The 21142-nt window shown below is 37.8% G+C and overlaps 1 protein-coding gene across 5 annotated transcripts in view; it reads left to right on the top strand.

The window, feature by feature from the left end:
* Positions 1 to 21142, top strand: part of LOC135713978 (uncharacterized) — a 58333-nt gene that overhangs the window by 12026 nt on the left and 25165 nt on the right. The window contains exon 1 of one of the 5 annotated variants that reach the window (XM_065237216.1): positions 16880 to 18186. The exons of the other annotated variants lie outside the window; for them this stretch is intronic. The gene's annotated coding sequence lies outside the window, so the exon portion shown is untranslated. Of the gene's footprint in view, positions 1 to 16879; positions 18187 to 21142 lie in introns of those variants that run through there. 5 annotated transcript variants of the gene reach the window in all.

Genomic DNA, 21142 nt, shown 5'->3' with positions numbered 1-21142 from the left:
ATCCTTCATCACATCTGGCACCATTAACGGGCAAATTTACAAGGATGAATGCCTCCAGAAGCACCTCATGCCCTTCCTGAAGTCCCACGGAGGCCGGACGCTGTTTTGGCCGGATTTGGCATCTTGTCATTACGCCCGAACAGTCTTAGACTGGTACAAAACCTAAAAAGATTTCAGACTATACATAATCTCCATGACTCTGAGACTTAGGAAAATTTTCAGATCGTGCGAGTCCACGTTTTTTTTTAAATTCTGTAACATGACAAGTATTAAGGACTGATTTTATTTTTAAGTTCTAGAACTTGAGCAGACCTACAAGTGAAATCTAAGGAATGCTCCCAAGGTAAATTTAAGGACCTCTTGATTCCTGGTAAATGCTCATTATAATTCATATGTAGTTCTGAGGAGAAATCTACGGAGTGGAGTTTCAGTTGAATTCGTAGAGGAATTCAATGGTATTTCTTGGAAGAATTTTAAGAGAATATTGAAGAAAATTCTGAAGACCATTTGAGCATAACTACTAGAAAATGTTGTAGATAGTTCCAACCCAAGAGACAATTATGGTTTTATCATGGTTTTGAAGGGGTTTATAAGGCCTAGAACTGAATTGAAGGCTGTAATAAAACCAGAAATGTTGCTTGGGATGGCGATTCCGAGTTAAATCGTCTCATTTGGTGCCTATTTTCAAATCAGGCAAGAAATCTGACATCCGCAATTATCGCAATTATACTAGTAACGCAGTGGGATAAGAATATTTTTGACTGCATTATTCAAAAACATGTTGTTATGCGAAATGAGAATTTTAAACCTTGACTAAGGTTTTTTGTGTATCATTAGGAACATTTAATATGCTGTGACTGTTTATAACTTTCAAATATTGAAAAATCACTAAACTAGTTAGTAAACTTTCAATACCCTAGTGTGTGAAATGCCCTTGATATCAAGGATTCTGACACATAAGATTGTTATAGGTACCAAAATTAATTAAGTGGAATTAAATGGAAGATAACCTTTTTTGCTGTTTTACATAAAATTATTTTGAAAGCATTGGAATCCCAAAAATTTCCAAATCTCAAATGGTTCAATTTTTGGTACTTGGAACTTTGAAAGTGTGCATAATATCTTAACTCACCATGCTAAGGGATGTGATCATCGTTTGTCTGCATCGTGACTTATCAACCTCTTTAATACGGAGGAGCCTGGGATTGAACCTACGATCTTTTTCTTAATATCCAGATTCACTTGATGGATGCAGTTTGTAACCTTGGAATTGAGCTTGATTTCGCTTTAACGTTTAAGCAACATTTCACGGACATCCACGAATTTCATGATCAAGCGTGGCTAAAAGCTCTCTACTATTTTCTCGTGCGATAAATCCTGGAATTCGGTGGAATTGTATGGTGCCCGTATCAAAGAGTTTGGATAGCGAGAATTGAATCTTTTCAAAGGAAATTCGTTCGTTATGCCCTTCTCCACCTTCCTTGGAATGTTCCAGTGAACCTTCTACTCCTATTATACATTAATAGTTTCCAATTAATTTCGCTACTTTAATTATTTATCCTTGACAGATATGCGTATTTCGTCTACAATGTGCAGACATCACCAGTGTCTTGTACCAGTTGAGTATTAAAAATGACCTACCCTCGCAACCTAGTTTAATGTGATGGAGCCTGTGATTGAACCTCCGATTTTCTGCTCAGTAAGCAAAACGGGGCACCACTAGGCCACTAAGCCAATCATATCACTGCAAAACACTGCGACCGCTACGAAACCTTGATCGAATGTTTGTTCATGCTACCGTCCAGCAATAAAAAGGCATCAATGAAGGTATTCACATAGAATGATTTCCTGAGACACATCAGAATGAGGATCTAGGACATATCATCTTGCACCGCACATTTTGCTTATCTTTAAGCTAGTCCCAACAGAACTTTTTTACATCTTGATGCGGCGTTTTCCACAATCTAGTTCAATTTGTTCACAATCCAGATGGATGAGTCTTTGCAATTCAATACTCTTCCGCCTCACCAACCCGATATGGACAAGTACACGCACATCATTATGCTCTTCCCTTCTATTAAGAAATGTACGACACATGAAGTTGAGCGCACTTTTCACCAATAATTAATTCAAATGGTTAGCTTACTAATGCTACCTCAAAATCTTCACAACGTAGAATAAGTAGATGCAAACCTGTTATCGGAAGCGTTGACACTTTTTTTTTCCTTTGGTTTGTTTTTTTCGTCGATCTTGTTTTCCGTGCTGAGCACCAATTCTACCGACGTGCCAGGAAGGCAGCTCCCACACCTGGACCCTACCTATCGACCCATCAACTCATGAACCGGGGACCAACGGCTTTACTTCCCTTCCGAAGGAAGGCGTGATCAGAGATGTTATGCCTCAGAACATCCCGGCGGCGCCGACTGGGATTGAACCCAGGCCTGCTGTGGTGAGAGGTAATCACGCTTACCACTACACCACCGGCGCCGTTGAGCGTTGACACTTGTTTTCAATCATTTATGGTGATACGATGCAGAGTTCAAAACTGCCCGGATTAAAAAGTAGTATAAGTAATCCATACAAAAAGATATATTTATTACAAACTGTATTGATCTCAATTAGGTTCACAATTTATCTTATGATGAGTTTATGTTACTAGAGACTACAACCGGTTGCATTTGTAATGTATCTACAATACATCCTCTGAATTGCAAAATATTCCTATGCACAAAACAATATATTGAATGGTATTAGCCACAAAAATGATTGCCAAACCTAAAATGTTGTGTTTGGACCTAAAAAGATCAACCTTCCGAACACGCCGGAACTTCACCCAATCGAGAAATATTGGGCTATCATGAAGACAAAATCTCGCAAAACCTTTAAGTTATTAGAATATTAACTGGATTTGAAGAAAGAGTGGTTGAAACTGTCGAAACAAGTTAGCTCCACCACTGCCCAAAATCTAATGAGCAGTGTCAAAGCAAATGTGCGTTCATTTGGATATGAAGAAGAGGTTCAATAAAGTAATGATGTTGAAAAATCATGTTATACTTTATTTCCTGAAAGTTTGAAGAGAATTGGACTCGAACAGAATGTTTAGCAACCATTTGTGTGTGTCTTATTTTCATGCTTGCAGTAGCAACAGCGTCCAAAATGTGTGCTCTTAGGAGATGTGAAGTAGATAGATAGATAGTGCAAGTCAGCCTTGTGTTTTGAAAAAAGTCTCCAACAATTTCAACCAATGTTCTTCAAATGTCTTCAACTAAGAGGGCGTTGCCAAAAGATGCATTCGTAATATCAAAAATTTCGAACAGAATTATCAAATTCTAAGACCACAGCAAATTGAATAGTTTACTATTGGAATAGTGGTACTATAAAACTAACGAATGATTTGGCATTTGCAACTTACCGATGGCTGTGGGATGGATCTCTCTCCCTCATTTGGATTAAATGGAATAACTACCAATTTAGAGAGAGATCGGTTCTACAGCCATCGGTTAGTTGAATCTTCAAGACCCTGAAACTTAGGAAAATTTTCAGATCGTGTGAGTCGACTTTTTTTCAGATTCTGTGGCATGAAAAGTATTAAGGACTGATTTTATTTTTAAGTTCTACAAATTGAGCAGACCTACAAGTGAAATCTAAGGAATTCTCCCAAGGTAAATCTAAGAACCTCTTGATTCCTGGTAAATGGTCATGATAATTCATATGTAGTTCTGAGGATAAATCTAAAGAGTAGAGGTTCAATTGAATTCTTAGAGGAATTCCATAGTATTTTTTGGAAGAATTTCAAGAGAACATTGAAAAAACCTAAAGACTGTTTGAGCATAACTACTAAGAAATTATGTAGATAGATCCAACCCAAGTGACAATTATGGTTTTATCATGGTTTTAAAGGGGTTTATAAGGCCTAGAATTGAATTGAAGGCTGCAATAAAACCGGAAATGTTGCTTGGGATGCGAATACCGAATAAATTACCAAGGGAATTCTGAGAGCATTCGACGTGAAGTCAAAGCATAAATCCACGGGAATGCCGGGTTTTTTTTTGTTTAAACATGGTTAACCAGAATGTAGTTCACAAGTATTTGAAACATCACTGTACTGTTTTAAATATTTCAGTAAAACATTACACCTAAGTAAGTCATCAACCTCATTTGCAACTTGTGTCATCAAAATATAATGTTACATGTAATTGAATTGCAACACATTTTGCAAGAAACATAAGTTGCAAAGAGACTCCACCTTCTGCGCTTTTTAAGGTACAATGAAATGCGATGCGTTGTCCATAATTCAGATCTTCATTTAGTCACACTACAGTTGTTGTTCCTCGCTGAGAAACAAATGGTGTTGCTTGGGATGGTTACTTGAGTAGTTCATCTCAGAGAGTTTTAAGAATTTTGAAAAAATCAACCATATAATGGCTACCAAATGAGAAAGAGCTAATTCTTCAGAGAATTCCATGGGAGCTCTGACGAAAATTCGAAGATAATTATGATGAAGATTCTAAAGGAATTTAAAGGAGAACTTCAATTAATTTTAATAGGAATTTGAAGGTACACTGAAAGGGACATTTTAAATATTTTCAAAATACCAGCTAACCGCAGACAAATGTTGATCTCTGTTTAAAATTGTTCAGTCAACAACTCATTGATTACAGTTGTCAAAGGAGGGCTGAAGAAAGATGTGATTTTTATAAAAATCAAAAAGTCTCTTTCAGTTAGCGAACGTTTAGTGTAGTGGAAATCCTGGTGGAGAATTGGATGGAAATCCTGAGGATAGTCCCAAAAGAATTCTAAGGTTCATTCAAAAAGAAATCTGCGCAGGATTAAAAGGAAATGTTATGAAGAACTTAAAGAAATTCTATAGAGTATCTTAACATAATTCCTATGAGAATTTCAAGGCAACTCAAAGTGGAATTTAGAAAGAATTCTTAAGAATATTTTTTTTAATAGAGCAGGATTCAAGGTTATTTAAGGAATAATTGCATTGAAGTTTTAAGGGAATTCAAAGAAAATGTTGCAGGAAATTCCAAGTGAATATTCAGAAGAATTTAAAGTAAATTCTGTTAAAATTAGTTGGAATTCAATTTGCAGAATTAATTTCAAAAGAATGAGCATCTTACACGAAACGTAAATAAATTATTTTATTAATGTGTTTCACTTATACATTTTTGCTAAAACATCAGCCTTATACAGTCCATAAGATAAACCACATACAAAGGTCCTATTAGAATGCATAAACGGTATGTGTGACCATTTATACATTTCATTTAACACATGATCGTAATTAACTTATTTGCAAAAAGTCTGCTTATTAGTTGACTTATACATTTCTTGATAACTTTTTCAAAGGGACGTATCAGCTGTTGTAAACAATGCATTTGATCATCAATTTGGCGTAACTGGTAGCTCGCTCACGCATGCTAACACTACCATCATATAGAGGACATTTTCCCATATTTGCTAGTGGTGTTAGTAAGCGAGTGCGAGCTACCAGTTACGCCAAATCGACGATCAAAAGCATTGTTTACAAAAGCTGATACGTCCATTTGAATCAATAATAGAAGTTTGCCAAAAGGTATAAGGGAATTTCTATTCATGTAGATAATTTTGAAGAAATTCTTGATGAAAAGCCAAAGAAATCCTTTTAAGGATTCCAAGATAAACCAGACATAAACAAATTTTCAAGATCCTACACACAGAAAAAAAATCAAGGTTCATACATATTTAGAAATAAACTATGGATTTTATGAGATTTTTAAACAAATTGTGTTATTCGAAACATAGCATTTCTCTTTCTTTAGAAGTACTACATTTGCGCTCTTGGTGACGAACTTGTTCATAATTACCATTTTCAAGAAGCTGCATTAAATAGGATGTCAGAATCATCACTTGCCTTTCAAAAACATTCACATGTGCTCTGATAATATTATCTTCCACAATTTCCAAATAATTCCATATGTCTTCAGAAGTTTTTACGAAAAAAATAAATGTCTACAAAATTTCTGCGTAAAATAAATGCCTTTACAGAATTTCACATGTCTTCAAAATGAAAACATGTCTTCAAATCTGGCATCCCCGCAATTCAGCCACCAAGACGACCATTTTTGGACTCTGTATCGTATAATGTTGAACATTGAAAGCTAAATCTAGATAAACATTTCAAATGGTCCTATCTGCATTGATCGATTCTCTTCATCGACTTTCTCTTTCGATAACCATGGCTATGCAAACAGATTTCGTGCTATTTTTACCACTTAGTTTGATAAAGAAAGTTCTTATCTAGCATTCAAAACATGAAACACAACAGGAAATGTTTATGCAGCTGAGTTATAAATAAAAGAGAAAGTCGGTGAAGAGAATCGATCAATGCAGATAGGAGCTCTTGAAATGTTCATCTAGAAACAAGAGCTAATTCAGACAAAAATATACATTTTCAGTTAAAAAAAATAGATTATCCAGCTTTTAATTAGCTCATTTTTTTTTTTTGGGGGATATGAATATAATAAACACTGTGGAACGCAAAAAGTCTACAAATGCGTGCTAAGTTGAGATGTGGTTGAATTAGTTACTGTTCATGTTCTAAGTTCAGTGTTTACATAGAGTAAAAGAAAGGGATTCTTAGTGGAATGCTCATACTATGAACAAAATGGGTACGTGTTTTCCATGCAATTCCACTTCCACCTATGTATCATAACAGATACACGCATGTTGCCTACTAGTTACAAAAGTGTTGAAATTCAATAAATTGTTTGTTCAACGATGAATAATACTGCATATTTTCTAAATCTGTTTTCTTTTTCTTAAACTGTAATACTATAGTTTTTCTGAGAAATAAATCCTTTCTAACTAAATGAACTGTCTCTTAGTAGAGATGAACTAGCCTAAGGCTAAAAATCTCTTAAATAAAGAATAAAAAAAAAAAAAACTGTCTCTTACATAAAGAGCTTTGAGTGTGTTGGTTTATTTCCGTTATAATTCCTTATCTTTTGACAGATACGCGTATTTCGTCTATTACTTGCAGACTTCGTCAGTGCCAAGTACTCAACACCACTGGTGTACTGGTGTTGAGTACTTGGCACTGATGAAGTCTGCAAGTAGTAGACAAAATACGCGTATCTGTCAAAAGATAAACAATTATAACGGAATTTAAAGGAAATAAACCAACACACTCAAAGCTCTTAATAAAGGGATTCCGTTAAGAGGTTCGACCAATATAAAAGATTGTCTCTTACAGCTTTTTTACGTCCAATGGAAAGTTATTAATTGTCATGCTGCAAAGTATGTATTTACATTTATGGCTTTGTAAAAATATACATTATTGACACTTAATGATAAACATTGAGACGTGAATGATTGTCAATAACAGCTTAATAATTGTAAGTTTAATAAACTTTAATTCACTGAATGAAAAAACAAATATGCTAGACTTTTTTCTACACATGATAGGAGAAATGGCTCTAATATTGGCCTATGGATCTAAGATTGAGCCCATCGCTAAAAATCTGCTATTTATCAATTTTATCTAGATGAACGCGTCATTGGGACGGTACTAATGGATATTTTTGGTCGCTATTGAAAATTTAGTCGAATGCTGGGCCCAAATTAGGCACATTTAGGCCGACATTACATCCATTTCCCTATGTGTCCATTTAAAATTCTAATAGCAAAACCTATTAAGGCCAGGAGCTTCGATAAACCAAGCTCTTTCTTTGGATTACATAAACGCATCAAGCGACCTAGGGAAATAGTATTCACAAATAGAAATGAATCCCAGTCACGAGATCTTTCTAATTAGAATTGTAAAAAAAAAACTCGCTAATCACTCCATAGACAAACGCCAACGTTGCCCTAAGCGTAATACCACATTCTCCCTGAACTCCCCCTTTGGCTACGACCCTGACCAAGAATATTCTAGCGAAGCCGCCTAGCTCTCTGCGCGCTTCTGTGTGCATCTGGCCTTTTGCTGTGCCTAGTGCTGCTGATCTTGCCCAGCACAACCAGCGTGCACACAACACGACAATGCATTTGCGGTCTCGTCGTCGCCGTTGTCGTCGCTCTCTTTGGTAGTTTAGCTGCTGACCTAAACAACATCTATTTGGCTTTTCTTTACAACTGCAGCAGTCACTCAGCCAGTGCAACGATGGTGTTGGCCTAATGCGGTGCACACATGCTACATACCGACAGTGCTGTTCTAGACCCGTATCCAAGGTACCCGCGAGAGAGACACACTGAGCCTACTTACAATTTTCTGATCTCATAGAACCACTAACAGACCGGATCGGCGCGTGTGAGTATCCGTCTGTCTGTTTGTCTCTCGCACTCTCTGCATCTTTCTTGAATGAGAATATATTTTTGTTAGATGTGATGATCATTTTTTTTATATCAGAACTATGTCAAGGAGTTCTTTGCGTCTGAGATGGTAAAGACAAGTAAAATGTGACTATAGCTCTGGTGCTGGCACTGCTGAGCGTGGATTTTTCTCACATCACTTCGGGCTAAGCTAAGCTAGATTGACTTGTCTTGGCCCGCGCACAACGCTCTCCCAAAGAGCGAGAGATGAAGGTACCCACTCGGTGGCAGAACGTGATCCATAATAGATTAATCCGATGAATAAAAGAAGAAAAGCCACTGGGTCATGGTAGAAAAAAAAAGTAGTAAACCGACTAATACGATTCTGTATGCTCAGAGTGGGTCGTATATGTCTATTGGTGCGCACTGATGATGGTTACCCCTTAGAGAATTGATAGTACGGAGGTTGCTGGTGCTGCTGTTGAGGAGATAGCAACAAACGCTTTGCGCGTCACGTGACGATCTGCGGAGAACTTGTCGACGTCGACGGCGACGGCAGGGGCGGCGCGTTGGCTGACGTCGAGAGCTGCAGTTTGTGCGTTCTAAGCATTTCAAGAACTTTTTGCTATTGCTGTTGCTACTAGTCGTGGTGATGCTGATGCTGGTTCTGCTTCTGTCTTTGCGTTTATGGAATAGGGTTAACTCCGATGCTAGAGGAGACCTTCACTTGTTAAAATTCTTCCATCAAGATCAAGCGGTCGGTTAAAGTGTAGGAATCGAACGTACCGAGATGGGATTGGGGTTAGCTCGACTGGTCTCCGAGGTGGGTTATACGTGTGGAAAGGTTATCCATATGGTCATAATTTGCTGCAATAAACTGTAAGTGATGGTAATAAAATGAGCTGGGAAATTAATGCAAAGAGCCGTAGCTATTTGATCAAAATGTGGGCAATTTTGCAACAATTTATGAAACTTTATCCTACCTGATCAAAATTGATTTGAAGCGACGTCACAGTTAGTGTTGGAATGTAATTCAAAATTCTACGCAAATGTAATTGTTGCTGTTGACTAACAAGGTTTGAGATTATCTTGGAATCATAGATTTCCACTCTGTCGCTCATAAATGATTCTCAAGTTTTCAAAAACTTTTCATGTAAATTTGAGTTAAGTTCATATCGATACAAAAGAAATCATTTAGAATAGATCAACTGTTCATAATCATTCAGAAAGACCTGACATCTTTTTAAACTATAGAAAATTCAATGAATATTTCTTGGCAAAAAAATCCATGATCGAAAATGCGTTGAAGTATGAAAACAAATCTTAGTATGTACATAAGACAGTATGATGTAAAATGTTAAATCTCATCTCCCCATCATTTAAAAGGTTCTAAAACGTGTCCTGAATGATGAAAACAACTTGTTGCTCGAGGAACAGTTTGGCTTCCATAAAGGTCGCTCGACTGTTCACCAGCTGACTCGAGTGACAAACATTTTCAGACGGAACAAATCTGTATCTAAAACATCTGTCATGGCACGTTGAAAAAGCGTTCGACAATATCTGGCACGATGGCCTAGTCTAAAAATTGCAGCGATACAGTCATCCAATCTGCCTAGTGAAGATCATAAAAAACTATCTCTCGGACAGGACATTCCGAGTCTCTCTGAATGGCATCACATCGGATGCCTTCAACATCGGTGCGGTTGTTCCACAAGGAAGCATCCTTGTACATATCTTGTTCAACCTGTTCACCTCCGGTATGACGGCTCTCCCTGATTGTGTATCGTTGTCTGTTCGCAGATGACACATCCATTATCTATAGGGATAGGGTCATCGGAGCTCTGACCGCCAAACTTCAAAGAGGACTGGATGTCCTGTCTGAATATTTCAACCGCTGACTGATCCGTATAAACTTGGTGAAGACACAGGTCATCATATTTTCACATTCCAAATCTCCCAGACTAGTTCCGTCTGAGAATAATAAGATCAACCGTGTCGTTCAAACAGTGGTGGAATAGTCCAAAGAGGTTGTGTACCTCAGACTAACACTAGACACCAAGCTTCTTTTCAAGGAGCACATTGACAAAACTAACACTAAGTGCAACATCTTGATAATAATATGAATCCCTGACAAAATAGGCTTGCTGTCTACAGATAACTAATTCTACCCATTATTGAATATGGTATGCCAAACTGGGAGAGTTGTTTTAAATGCCATCACCTTAAACTGCAAAGTATCCAGAACAAGATCCTTAGAATGGTCCTAAACAGTTCCCCGCGGACTCGAAATTCTGAGATCCACCTCCTGGCAGGAATTCAGACATTAGAAGAACAGAGAGTATTCATCCTGGAAAGGTTCAAAAACACCTGCCTGAGAACAGATCAACATGTCATACGTGATCTAGCACGTTAAGTTATGTTATATTCGTAGTTAGGTAGGTTATCAAATTTTTCAATTAAAACAAAACCCTAAACAAGTTGAAAAACGCAAATATTAAATTAGACTATCCAATGATACAAAGATGAAGTGCTAGAAAGGCTAATCAATTGAAATGTTAAATCAAACTATCATAAACAACAGAAATAAACGTTTTCTAAATAAGATAAATTAATTATGAAAAAGATAGTATCCCAAGTAACAACTGAACAGCCTTATGGCCTTTGTTCTGATTTATTGTGGTTTTATAACGGCAATAAGCAATCTTTTTAGTTTAAATATAACACTTAAAAGTGCAAAACATTCTTGATTAGTAGTTCAGCTTTATGCTGTTTTAAAAACCCTTTAAAGTCTGACTAGAAAATCAGAAAGTGTCTATATCTATTTATAAAACTGTTCAGTAAATCAATCGGTATTTCTTTTATTGATGTCACGAAAAAATACTCCATAAAGATGTTTTATCATTATAAATGCAATTATAAAACCATTCGGTTTCAAACGGGATCAGAAAGCATATATTGATGCGTTTTGGTGTCAATGAAGTGTATCACAAAACCTCCCACTGTTTACCAATAAAACTAAAAAGATGGGTCCACCTAGAGAAAAACATAATCGAGTGGGGCTTTCAAACGAAGAATCACAAGGAAATGCCAAAGAATAATCGAGTAATAATTCTACCAATGCTGTCGACGGAAGAGAAAAGGAATCCAATTCCAGAACTTTCTGGGAGGGCCCACAGCTCCGACAAAATCAATCAACAGAGCAGCCGACTGAGAGGAGCAAAGTGAATGCGATTTACGAAGCACTGGAAGCCAATTTAAAAAAAAGACGTTTAAAATTGATGGGAATATACAGCATATTGTCAATGGCAGCCTTCTCCAAAACAGTGTTCAGTCGGCTGTTGACAAAAGCAGGCCACTCTCGACGCGATCGTCTGTTTTCTCGGCAGCAACCATTGTGTGGTCCTCCTCATTGTTCTTCATCAGCAGTTCTTTCGGTCGATGTGCCGTCGACTTTGGAAAACAACCGTTTAGTTGTTGTTTATTAATTTATTTGAGATGGCTCAATCGACTTAACTTTACATAGCCGAGGATTCTTGGTCAAACAATACAACTTAAAACAATAGTCAAAAGGTACAAAACAATAAACACTTTATCTTCCGCTATCCAAACTCCTTCATCAGAACGGAAGTCGCTTCCAGTGGTTTCATTGTATGGCAGAATTGACAACGTGGGTCAGAGCGCTTCCGTTGCAGCAATTGACACAAAACGTGGTCAGCACTCACACACTCATCACCAGGCATGGAAAATCATTTGCATTCATTTCATACATTCATTTACATTCATTTGCCTCTAACTTTTTTCATCAACAGCATTCCGCAAAATGATGTATGGAGCTTTTGTAGGTTCAGCTACAAGTTTTGCTAATAACTTAAATCTGTATCTCTTATGCATCACGAACTAGAGTGGGCAGAACTTGTTACTGTTTTTCAGTGAATGTAAAACACATTCACTGAAAAACAGTAGTGACTTCTGTTCGCTCTGCTTCGTCACGAATAAGAGATACGGATTCGACTTGTTAACAAAAGTTGTAGCTAATAACAAAACCTACAAAAGCTCTATACATTATTTTGCGGAATGCTGTTGAAGAAAAAAGTTAGAGGTAAATGAATGAAAATGAATGCACGAAATGAATGCAAATGATTTTCCATGGCTGCTCATCACTAAACGAATCCTCGGCTCTGTAAAATTAATTCGCTTGAGCCTTATCAAATAAATTAATAAACAACAAAAAGCCTTATCCAGAAATAACGTTACGATGATGATCTGAATAGCATCAGTGCCAAACTGGAACTGCGGAAAACTGCTGACAGGAAACTTCAGAAGCTGTTCGTCAACTGGTATTGGCTGCCTTCAACACCATAGCAACGATTTCATTCGGCCAACGGGTTAGCTGTTCCAAAAATTCCAAGCAAGCGCACATAAACTTCATCGCATCATCCGGAAGAAGGAAAACTTTTTGGGAACGATCGAGCTTCCCCCTGTTCCAAGTTACGTAGACACACTTCCTGAGTAACTGCTTCCAATAGATGAATTGCCCTTATCAAGGATGTCACGCAACTTGTTGATCCAACGCTTGCGTGACATCCTTGATAAGGGCATGAACATCGTTGCAATGATCGCACAATACAAGTACCGTAGATAATTATTAGTAGTAGAACATCGTTGCAATGATCGCACAATACAAGTACCGAAAGATAAACAAATTTTGACGTTTAACTTTTTCCAGGCAACTTTCCCAAGTAACATTTCTGGTTTTATGAGGTTTCTGTAGACCCTGATTTAGACTTGTAGAATGCTTTAAAACCTTGATAAAACTTGCAATGTTGCTTGGGTTTGGCACCATTAATGCCGTCATGAAACTAAACGGAATAGGATCAAGCAAAATGGCTTCAGATAAAAACAATCCAGTCTGCAAATTATCTTCATAAAAGCCGTATTAAAATGTTAAGCATTTGTTAGAGATTTCATAAAAGCAAAACAGCTTATGGCTCATGGAAAATTAATGTTTATGCTATCGCCATATTGTTATTATTCCATTTGTTTTTTTACAATCTTCGTTTTTCAAGATGTTTTTTATTTAAAACTAATTTTATTCTCATCAATTCATCAATGAGTATTAATAGAGATTACGAAAATCATCAAATTGTGTCGGCTGGGAGCAATGATTAACATTTTTTTTTTTTTTTATTTTTTTTTTTATTATAGTCACTTTAACGCTCTTGGGTCATTCGTGACTTGTCCGGGAGTGAGATTTGAACTCGTGACTTTGGCGTGAGAGGTATGGATGCTAACCTCTACGCCGGGGTCGCCCCCAATGATTAACATAATTAACATAACACATAACTATATTTTGTTCCCTAAATTAAAAATAATAAGTCAAATCAACGTTTTCCGAAGCTGGACGATCTTCAGAAGCACATTTCACATTAGATTTAATCTGTCACCTAAAAATAGACCACATGATGAGGAAATTTATGAGGAATTTTGACGGATTAATTTTTGAACAATGATTTTGGCAAGATCGGACAATATTTATGTATCCCTTTTCATCTTGATTAATGCTTTATTTATAGTGCGCTTAGCAAGCGTACAAGTATTGATTTTTTTCCTTGATTTGTTTTCCGTCGATCTTGGTTTCCGTGCTGAGCACCAATGCTACCGACGCCAGGGAGGCAGCTCCCACACCTGGACCCTACCTATCGACCCATCAACTCATGAACCGGGGACCAACGGCTTTACTTCCCTTCCGTAGGAAGGCGTGATCAGAGATGTTATGCCTCAGAACATCCCGGTGGCGCTGACTGGGATTGAATCCAGGCCTGCTGGGGTGAGAGGTAATCACGCATACCACTACACCACCAGCGCCGCTAACAAGTATTGATGCCAAATGGCATTTTTTGTAATTTTAATAAGGATTTTAAATGGTTCTCAATGCATTCGTCATATAACCTTTTTGCAGCAAGTAATTCTTGAAATTTCTTGATAATATACTCCTTAGAACCTTCTTCAGGGTGGGACAACTAGGCAGATTCTAGTCTTAGTGAGGTTTTGGTGGGGCTATCTTGACCGGGGTTTTATTAATGTTGTTTTATAGAAGCCTTATAGTACTTCATTAAACGTTAAATGTTACATGGGAGATAATATGCTAGTCTATTAAACAGTATTTTTTATTCGGGAAATCATTCACTAACAGCAACAGGACAAAGTAATGAAGAGTAATGAAATTAGGTCCTTAGCGGAATGCTTAACTGCCGCTCTTCGCATGTCGAGAGAATCGCGTTTTAAGTTCGCTTCGTACCATTATTTCTTATGTGATGGGACAACCAATGTGACTGTCTTTTCAAACTTTTTCAGATAAAAGTTGATGAGCTCAACTAGCATCATGAAATATGGGTTACCATTTGCATTGAAAAACTTAGTTTTGACAAAAACTTAGTTTTGACAAAAACGACTATGGGACCGACATGCGAAGAGCGGCAGTTAAATAAAACAGCAAAAAAGGTTATCTTCCATTTAATTCCACTTAATTAATTTTGGTATCGATTACATATACGTATTTCAACTACAATGTGCAGTCTTCATCAGTGTCATACCCCCCAGGACTATGAAACAAAATATGTTAGCAATGTCCGAAAATAACTTTTAGCTAATTTTGTCAATTTTGGGTAAAACTGTTGCCTTATTTTCAGGAGACCTCCTTTTTTTGTCTTGCGGGCTCCCTTTAACATTCTTATTCTCGTAACCACTTCGAAACTTTAAGTGCACAAATACCAGCTTTTACGACATGCGCAACTTTTAAATTGTTACTGCCCGTTTGTTGCACTGCAGCATACATGAAGTAGCAATTTCAAATCAAATGAGGTACTGATTTCTGAGATTTGTGGACTCTACAAGGAATCACCTAATGGACTCATTATCACATCGAATTTGTTAGAGCACACATATGTACCAGCTAAAAACATAGAACTATAAATATGCTTCCCCATGTTCCTACAAATTGGTCAATTTAGTCACTTTAGAGAATGGAACAGATTTTGATAATACAACTTCTTATCTTATTTTTTTTAATATTTATGATTTTACTTTTCTTTTTATTTTTACTCAAAATTAGTTAAACTGTTTAACATTTTTATTTTTATCAAGACTTTGTTTTTCTCCACAACTTTGTCTCAGACGTAATTTTGATTCAGAAGTGACGTTTTCGTGCTACAATTTTGGAAAAATTTGTCAATGATGCCATTTTGAAAAAAAAGTTACAATACACAAAATGGCCGAATTTTACCAAAAATGTGAGGGATACAAAAATTTTTGCAAAGTTTCAAAGGTCGCGGCTGATCGATTCGTAATTTTGCGTGGAACTGTTCAAATACAACTTCAATTCAAAAAAAAAAATGTTCTTTTAAACTTAAAAAAAAATTATAAATAATTGAGATAATTTGAATTTATTAAAGTGTAGCATTCCTTTGGTTCTATCTTTTTTCCCACATCTACTGTTCTACTGTACTTTACTCAGAATAATTTCCAATGCGCCAACCTTGACATAATCCATATACAATAGCAGCATAAGACAAGACGATCGTCGGTCGCTGCAGAAATGCACCATCATGGAAATGATTCAACCACCTAAGCAAATTCCAGTCTGCGCAACATTCGAGTGCTCTAAGAATATGCATTGTACTTTGAATGAAGAGCACAGCACAGCAACACAAAAGCAGTTCCGGCCTTCGGTGGCGGGAGTGTCACATTTCATGCTGGACAATCATTCTGAATAATTTGCCTCACAATGATACTCTTAATACACTTAATTTCTATGTATACGGGATGAAATCGATTTGTCTGAATGATTCATCGTGCCCATTCACAGACCTACCGAGAACAGGCAGTAACGATTTGATCGTGCGTTTATTCTCACTCATATGGAAGTTATATTCTCTCTCCCTCTTATTGTCTGCCAAAAATCATCACACCACACAGCGACAACAGCAGCAACAAAAAGCATCATCATGAACCACCCCACTAAAATGCATCGTTAACTAATAACATACCCTATGCGCTACACTCACACATATGTAAAAACCATAGGCCATATAACACCCAAATTGAAAGAAAAAACCAACAAAAAGTTGAAATGGAACATCCCGGAGCAGTGGTGGCTGACTCTGTTAATGCTAGGGGATTTTGCAACTCGGTGAAATTGCTTTCATCCATTCTACATCTAGTGGTCTGATGGTGATTTTCGTACGAGCATGTGTGTTTAGTTTGTAGTCCTTGTTGCTAATATAGGTACGTAGGTATTGCTAGCGATGTGGTGAGCCGACCGACCGTCCGGCCGTCGCTTGGCCGGTGGATAACAACCAACTTACTGCCAGCTATATCCACACATATTTATTCCGCTGAAGAGTGGTTGATCGCGCAGGGGATCATGGGGTGGAAGTTTTTGACGGATTTAGTTTTGAATACAGCCAGGTTCGCATTTTTGCGGATGATGTTTTTTCCTGATCTTAGAAGAAGAGACAATCAACAGTAAGGGAACCTTAAATTTTTCCATTGGGTGTAGAACCATTCTACTAAACATGATACAAGTTTTGGTCCATTCCATCCTTTAGTCGATGTTTAGCCTATACCTAGAGTATATATTCATGATTGCAATTTGTAAACAGATGATCTGGCTTTTTATCTTACGCCATGTCCTGACAAAGGAAGTAAAACGGGAAAATGTTGAATCTCGCTTGCATATACCTCTCTCACCACACTGCACCCTATGGAAACAACACCGCGAAGAGTTTCATATTTCCCTTCAGCTGGCGGTGTGGCTGCTGCCTCCCAAAGGGGTGATCGAATTAGCGTCGGAAAACAGATCCCCTTGCCGATTGATGGTCAAAAAAAAAAAATTACCTTCCTTGTCGAAGAAACACCGCAAAATTGAACGATTGGCGACATTCAAAATAGGACGACCAAAGATCACCAGGGCCGGACCAGAAGAAATTTCCCTATTGCAAAACGAACACCCCTACGGTGTTTATCGCGTTTCTGCTATTACTGCTGATTATGGTGGCAGGCTGAGCAGCACAAGGGATGATGGTGCGATACTGTGGGCAGTAAGGAAACGAAACGGCCGACGCTGGTACTGGTGCTGCTGCTGCTGGTACCATTCTGTTGTGGCTGGCCTAGCACTGGTGCGGAGTATTGACGACACAGAGACGACGACCACGACGACGGAAGAAGGTCCCGAATGCGCATGCTTCGAATTTATTCATAGAAAGCCCCACAGCAGCAACACCAGCAGCAGCAGAAGTAGAAACAGAAGCAGCAGTTGTTAGAGCAGCTTGTGGTGAACGACTGACAGAGATTTAACACTATGTGAGCTCCACTTTCGGATTTCTACTAGCAAGAAAATTGCCTCAAATTCTTGGAAATTGTGAGATGAAAATGGTGAAAAATCAGTAACATCCTGATCTTAAACTCGTGTGTTCCGATCTTTGCTGTGATGCTTGTATAGTAACGCTGGCTAGAAGTTGAAGGCATTTGTCCTAGTCAACAGCACTAGGCAAAGGTTGTTGTTTGGTGCAAAGATCATCATCCTTGCTGTTACTGCTGGTGCTGGTGCTGCTGCTTTTGGTGGTGTTCTTTTGCTCTGTGAAAAATAAGAGGGTATATATGTAGTAGTGTTACAAGGGCAGTGGGTATTCGCCCGAGATACAGTGTGAAGAATGTCTACTTAATCCCGAGTAGCACGGGAAATGAAGAAAACAATTTTCAGAAGTTTTCCACACGTTTGAGTGGTGTGGTGAGTTGAGAGACACAACTATTTACTCGATGATTGTGACCTTCGGAACGAGAATAACGCACATAAATATTGGATTGAACCGACGAAATTCACGCGAAACGATGGTATGTATCGATTTGGAAGCACAACTCCATTGACCTGTGTAGGGTTTCATTCCCCTTGATTAGCTCCACCAAATCTTTTCCGAAGAAAGATAGGGAGTATGTGCAGAAGTGCAGAAAAGAAGAAATTCGCTCAACACAGCAAAAAGAGTTATTAATACCACCCCACAGACAGAACTATTCGCGCAAATCGCATTATATTCTGCAGGCATGCAGTAATAAAAAAAAAGCTGAGAGCAACTCTTGGTGGAAATGCGTTTTCCCTTGTAGGCCGTGTCACTGCATTCATTATTATAAATATACCCATACATTCAGACGAGAATCGGCCACGGTGGTTCGGAGCAGCATTCGGTTTGCATAACCTAATCTGTTTTCCTCCCGACACTTCCTCATTGATGGATTCTATAGTACGAGGCACAGCACAGCAAAGCAAAGCAAAGCACAGCTCGGTGCGGAGAAAGAAAATTGACGCTCGCTGTAGGCAGAGCAATACATTGATCTTCAACATCTTGCTGGATGTTGGCGTGATGTAATACGTTTTAAGAACCTTTAACCCACTTTGTTTACTCGGTTTTATATTTGTGCAGTGCATGGCCAACGGTTAGTCACCACCGGTGGTGGTGGGTTGCTTTCGTGAAAATTCTTGAACTTGCTGGTTTCCGAGTACATTTGCGACTCAGAATAAGGCATTGTCCTGATGAAGTTGTTGATAACGTTCGCTGATAAATGCGCAGTTGAATGTCGCCATGATCACTCGGCCGAATAGTGATCGCCCATTGCTTATGTTTAACAATTTAGGATTTACCATACACATTGTGAATCATAGATGGATGATCGAATCTTTTATTGTTGTTTTGATTAGACCACGATGATCTCTTGCTGATTGTGGCACAATTTTCATGCTTCCTGGATGTGTTTACACTTTGTTGCCTAAGCAGTTCAGTACAATTTAAACAGTTTTTTTTATAAATACATGTCAGTGTAACAAGCCATCTCAATTTAAAACTAAAAACTTTAACTGTTACGGCCCAAGAATGCTACTTTTAGGAACATCAGCTTTAACAGGTAGTCGATCAAATTTGAAATTCTGATAATTTACTTGCAGAGCTTCTTCTTCTTCTTATTCGCATTTCAAGCTTACTGCATATCGCATATTAGCTTATTGCGTACTCTCAACTTAGTGTTCTAGATGCACTTCCACAGTTATTAATTGAGAGCTTTCGATGCCTGTGCCATTTTTGCATTGGTATAATTGTGTGGCAAGTCCAATCATACTTCTATGCCCAGGGAAGTCGAGAAATTTTCCAACCCGAAAAATTCCTAGACCGGACCGGGAATTGAACCCAGCCACCTCCAGCATTGTCTTGCTTTGTAGCTGCGCCTTTACCGACTGAGCTAAGGGAGGCCCCTTACTTGCAGAGCCCTGTAGGTAAATAATTCAGAACTAATTTTATAAAATAGAATAATTTTAGCAATCAAACCTTCGTGTCAAATACTGTCGAATGCTTTTTATATTTATAAAAGAGCAACTCCAGTTGAGTAGCCTTCAGATTTGTAAGAACGAATCCAATTTGTAACTCGTAAAAGTTGATGAGTAGTTGAATGACAATGACAAAATCCAAATCTATTTGAAGAAAGCAAATGTATTGGACGGTAGATAGAGGCTTCAGCTCGGTTTACTTCACCGAAGAAACCTACCCTCGAAAACGTCAATGAAGATTAGAAAAGACTTTTGACCGACTTTTTTTCAGAGCGGCCCCACTGTGCGTCGGTAGCATTGGTACAAAGTACGAAAAACAAGATCGGCGGAAAACAAATCAAGGGAAAAAAGTATACTTATTCTAATTTATAATTCTTAATGTAACTCAAAAGTCCTATACATTTTGTTGATTCCTCCTGGTATTAATTGCATTAATGCACTAATTATGTCACGCTAAAATGAGGAAATTATTACACCCTCCCCCTTTGGTTACAATTTCCTATAACTAATGCATTAATTGTCAAACAATCTTATACCCCCCCATCTATAGCGTGACATAATATTTGCATCACCTCTAAACCATCTAACGCACTCCCACTGGGATTCATCCACAAAGTTAAAGAGAGCGCAAATAAAACCCTTTTTTTCTCGAAGCTGTTCCACGGTAACGTTCGAGTGGTAGGAAATGTAATTTTTCATTGCTAGAAAGGAAGGTTTTGTTAAAATTAAAAAAAAAACTTTGATTACTTAATTTTCATATAGGAGCTCAGTCGGAAGAGGCGCAGCTACAAAGCAAGAGGTGGCTGGGTTCGATTCCCGGACCGCTCTATGAATTTTTCAGTTTAAATTACTCGACTAACCAGGACATAGAGTATGATTGTAATTATACTAATACAAAAATGGTACAGGCATCGAAAGCACTCAATTATTACTGTGGAGTCCATCTAGAACACTAAGTTGAGAGCACGCAATAAGCTAATATTCGATAAGCAATAAGCTTGAAATGCAATGAAGAAGAAGTTTTTTTTTCATATAATCTTTTTCATTACTTTTCAATATAAAATGCTTACGTTAAATCCAATTGAATGTTCAGTTAATCCATCTTAAAATAGATATTTTAGTGCTATTAATATCCCTATCAAAATCCGAAATATCGGCACCGTAGAGCTTCACTCTGTGTTTTCACTGAAGCGACACTCGAGAGCGCTCTCAAGTGTGCCTTCAGTAAAAACATAGAGTGTGGCTCTATGGTGCGCATATTTTGAGCACTAAACTATCGATTTGAAGATGGGTTAACTGAACATTCAACTGGATTTAACGTAGGCATTTTATATTAAAAAGTAACGAAAAAGTCCGAAAAGAGCGATCTATCCCTGACTCTAATCAAATCTAAGCTGACTAGAAAACTGGTAAAAGGTACCGAAACTGGTGAATAAATAAACAGGAACGAACTCACCAAATGAACGATGGTTTGCCCGT

The sequence above is a fragment of the Ochlerotatus camptorhynchus genome, unplaced genomic scaffold, assembly GCF_037179485.1.
Source record: "Ochlerotatus camptorhynchus isolate MF236.1 unplaced genomic scaffold, CSIRO-AGI_Acam_v1.1 ptg000598l, whole genome shotgun sequence".
Classification (NCBI taxonomy): domain Eukaryota; kingdom Metazoa; phylum Arthropoda; class Insecta; order Diptera; family Culicidae; genus Ochlerotatus; species Ochlerotatus camptorhynchus.
This window is presented reverse-complemented; position numbering and strand designations above follow the sequence as displayed.